Source organism: Carlito syrichta, unplaced genomic scaffold (genome assembly GCF_000164805.1).
Source record: "Carlito syrichta isolate Samal-C Ts95f unplaced genomic scaffold, Tarsius_syrichta-2.0.1 Scaffold287682, whole genome shotgun sequence".
NCBI lineage: Eukaryota > Metazoa > Chordata > Mammalia > Primates > Tarsiidae > Carlito > Carlito syrichta.
In genome coordinates, this window is record NW_007231778.1 from 504,487 (window position 1) to 509,516 (window position 5,030).

Below are 5,030 nucleotides of genomic sequence, written 5' to 3' on the forward strand. Positions count from 1 at the left end.
TTATGCTGATTACTAACTCTAGATATTAGCAGAGAAATACAAGTTTAAAAATGTGGCTTAAGTGGTCATTGTATGGGTAATGTTTGGACCTCCCTTTGGCCACTTATGTACCTAACCCTGAATTGTACTCCATATCTTTAAAATAAAAATAAATAAATAAATAAATGATGTGGCTTAAATGTTTGATGGTAACCATTATAAATTAGTATTTCTAACTTTAAAATCATTGGTGTATATAAAAATACAGCGAGAAAATGTCTTCATTTCAGCAAAAGGCAAAAACAAAGTAAAAAAACACTAAACAGAAACAAGAATGATACATGGTTAATAAAATATAAATATATTGAAAAAAATTTATCTCAAAATATTAGTAATTGCATTAAATATGAATGGATAAATTTACCTTTTAATATATATCCTTAGTTGGATGATGGTGATTTTATGTTACTATGATAAAGATAGTAACCCAGCTAGATGCTATTTATAAAAACATACTTAAAACCAAATAACAGAAGAACTAAATATAAATTGATGGAAAAAATATACTAGGTAGATACCAATTATAAAAGAAATATTTTAATATTAATAAAAGACAAAATCCAATAAAAAGCAAATGACTTCAGTACAACAAAGAAGGCTATTATATAAACATTAAAGATATAATTCACCAAGAAGATATAATAATTATGGGTTTTTATGCATCTAAAAGTATATCATTAATATTTATATTAAGCAAACTTTTAGAAAAGCATTGAGAAGGTTGCAAAGTCTCTAATCAGAAAACTTTTACATACCTATCTAAACAACCAAACTAAGTGAACAAAAATTAAGTAAAGCTATAGATTTAAATAACATAATTTAAAATCCTGATTATAAATTTTTATATAGATGTATAATGATATTTCTTTTAGGTCTGATTCCATTGAAACATTTTAAAAATTGAATAATCTATTAATATACAGAAAAATCTCAGTAAATTCTGAATCATAGAGATCACTAAGCCAAATTCTCTGACTACACACACACACACACACACACACACACACACACACACACACACACACACGCAATTAAAACTTAACCAAAGGAAGAAGTAGAAAGTTCTCTTCACTTAGAAATTAAGAGTAAGATATGTAATTTTTCTTATTTATTTCATGAACAAGTGATTGATAGATGTGATGGGAAAGCATCATGACTGTACCTTGAGGACAATATGGTAAGTGAAATAAGCCAGTCACAGAAAAGTAAATACTGCTTATATGAGGAATCTCAAATAGTCAAATTCATAGAATCAGAGTGGAAAGGCAATTGTCAGGGTCTGGGGGAAAGAGGAATTGGGGAGTAATTAGTCAATGGGCATAAAGTTTCAGTCAGACAAAATGAGAACGTTTTAGAGATTTGCTGTACAACATTAGACTTCTAGTCAACAATCCTGCATTTATCATACAGTTAAGCATTTATTAAGAGGATAGATCTCATGTTGTGTTCTTACCACAATAAAATTTTTAAGAATGTTATTTTGAAAAATAAATTATGGAAGAATATATGTATAATATTGTTTCTATATCTTTAGAAATTTAGATAAAATAGATGATTTTCTAGTATTGATCAAATTAAATTGACCAAATAAAAATTACATTTATCTTTTAAGAAAAGAAATGCTTGCTAGTGTGTTTACAGTGTGAAACGAAATCAAGAATGCTCATTTCAGTATTGTTAGTTATAAGTAAGAAGAAAAACCACACAAATGGCTACCCATGGAAGATCTCAGAATATATGGAAGGATCATTAAAGCATTTTGTTTCATTAAAAAAAGTAGAATAATTCATATAAGGAGTCTTTTTATGTTCAAATAAAGCAAAAATTATGTCTATATCGTTGCATAGAGGAAACTCTTGAAGGATACAGGCCACGTTGCTAATTGTGTTTACCTTACCTTTGGTGAGTGAAATGGGAGTGGAGTGTGGAGACAGGAGCATTGCCCCATATACATAATTTTTTCTTAACAACCATAACAAAAACTATATAAGTTTTTTAGAAAGCCAGCAGAATTCATTCCAGTATTGCATGCATAAAAATAAGTTTAAGAAAACATCAAAGAAAGAGGGTCTTCACTTGTAAATTACCTCACTGGTCCAGCTACATCATGAAGAGATATGTACTTCTTTGTGGAAGAAGGCAATCCACTAGTTCTTCAGAGCTAGGGAGAGCCATCCCTTCCACATATGTAACTGCTATGGTCTGATTCTGTGTCTAACAGTCTCCTTATGACATATGTGAGTTTCTTCAGTGACTTTTTCCACCAGATAGGAATGCTCTGTTTAATTGTTTGGTTCTCATATCAAGCTTATTTTTTTATCCTAAAGTGATTATACAAGCCACTGGTTGGTTTAAATAATGATTCTCTGTAAAACAAAGCCATGGTCCCTGGACTTCTCAGCATTTACTCTTTGGCTTTTCACCTCTTCCAAATGCCTAGGTTTGTAGAACACATGGTAGAAGCTTTTCATAATGTTTTATATGTGGTGTTAATTCCTCTATTACTTAATGTGATGATTCATGTCTAATTTCATGACCTAATGACACAGTCAATGTGAGTCTATGGAGACAGGGCAACAATGTCCAGGTAAAATGAAGCAATATTGGCCAATGTTTGTGAAGAACATGTTTTAATGCCAAGATGAACTGGGACAGAGTCATGGACAAAACCACACAATAAAAACATTGGGTCTCTGCAGGCATGCAAACAGTTCATAATTCTCGCTGAATAAAACCCACAGTAAATCACATGAAATCAATTGATAAGAGATCCTGGGCAGATTAAAAATGATCCCCTTCCTATTCATTAATAAGGTGACTACAGTCCAGAGTTGATTGTTGACACAGCTAGCTTTGATAAATGCCTTCTTATTCACTGAAAATAATCTTTCCGTAATGAGATATTTTCTTCTATTTCTTTTATTACTGTCATATTTTTGTGTTGCCATTGAGGAAGGAGGAAGAGAGACAATTTCATTGACCTGACAGCTCTGGCATGAGAATTACTTCTTGACATCTTCTAATTGTCCACAGTATATTCTGTTTTCCTTCAAAAATTCTGTAATCAGGAAACTAACAAACATTTTTTAAAGGCTCATCTAGCCTTGTGATCTAGGATGCCTGTACTGCTAGACTAGAACAGCAAAGGCACCCTGGGACTTTTAATTCTGTTGTAGATGAGTGTTTTGGGAAGCAGGCTCTGAGATAGAGAGCAGTAGGAAAGAAGTTGATTGGAACCTGCCCTTAGGAACAAAACCTGTGAGGGCTACATAGAGCAGGGTTGGTCCCCAAAAGCAGCAGGACAGCAATGCAATCAGAAAACAGCCTGGAACCTTAGCTGAGACAGCAAAGGGCAGGTTCTTCATCGCCCACATCAAACATGGGCTGCCCCAGGAAAAGGACCTGATCTTGATGAGGTGGTTGTCTTCCCCCAAGCACTCTCAGAAGGGATTCTTGACTTAACTGTCACTCACGGCACACCCAATGGCTGGGGAGTCGAGTGCCTCAGTACTGACCTGGTCATCACCAAGTCTGCTCACTTTCTAATGTTAGTTAATGCTCCAGCTAATTGGGTACTAACCTGCATATTTATTGGGCTATCACTCCATTATCATACATCTCAGTGGAGTCACACAATCTCTATTTAAAAGGAAATGATTGAACTCATGACCAGGTCACTTCCAACTCTGCATTCTGTGTACTGAGGATTTTCCTGCTGGAGTGTTTTAAGCATTGGTGTTTAAAACAGAAGTGCAACAATTGATATAGCTTCTTAAGTCTTCGGCAGACAGGCCCACTGTGTTCCTTTTTCCATGCCTTTGTTTAAACCTCTCTTGGGTGGCTCGGGTGAAAGGAGGTCACATGCATCTTTGACAGTCTGAAATTTTCAGGAACAGTTCCAAAATTTAATTAAGTACTGATTGTCTTCTATGCACATGAGAGAGAAGAAGAAAATCTTCAGAAATAACAGAATTAAGCATGCTCTATTTTGTAGCCTTGTAATGACCTCCAGCAAACGCCTGACCTAGTTCTGAGGGCCTGGAGTCCACTCGCATGAACACTATGCCTTAAAAAGCTGACTCGGAAATCAAAGTCAAAAACTGGCACCATCCATGGTAATGGAGCAGGGAGGGATACCCTGTGCTATCGGTAGAAAAGACAAAATTTAAAATAGAATGAAAATTGCCTCCAGTCACTTAATTTGGAGGCAGCACAGGAATTGTGCAGCATTTCAGTTTGATGGTACCTTGAATTAAAAGAACTAATCTGCAATGGATTTTCTTATTACCCTGATGGTGTTGAGAACAGATATTTCCCCAGTTGCGTTAATGCTCAGAGGCAGCAAGTCCTGCCGGCCCCCAAGAGGTTAACTAGCAAGCGGTGCTCTGTGAAGGCCCCAAGTGTTATGTATGTCAGAATCTTCTCCTTCTGTTCCTACTGAAGCCCTCATTGGTCAGCAAAAACAATGCTTTGGCTGTTTTTCATAGAAAGCAAAGAAGAGCTTGTTGTCGGAGAAGGCTTGGACTCAGAGTTGATGTAAAAGTAGTTGATTCCTCTGCATCAAGGGAGGTTGAAGGGGAATGACTTTTCCATCTTGTCAATTTTGGTGTAAGTTAATTATATGTAAAGGCGGCATTCCCTACAATGTGACTTATCAAACACTAGTCGTATGAAGTGCTTCATTATCCAAAACAAACAAAAAAAAATAAAGAAAAGCTTTAATTATATAAATCTGGGATATACTGTGTTCTATACCCCTTACAGATTTAACATGAATATTAATAAATTAAAAGACCATGACTATCCTGCTTTAAAAAAATCTAGTTAATTCAGGTTTTCTCATTCTTATTTGATTTACAGTTTTCCTTCTCTCTCTCTCTCTCTCTCTCTCTCTCTCTCTCTCTCTCTCTCTTCCTCTCTCTCTTTCATTTGAGACAAGGGTTCACTCTGTCACCAAGGCTGGGCTGGGGGACAGTGGCACAAGCACGGCT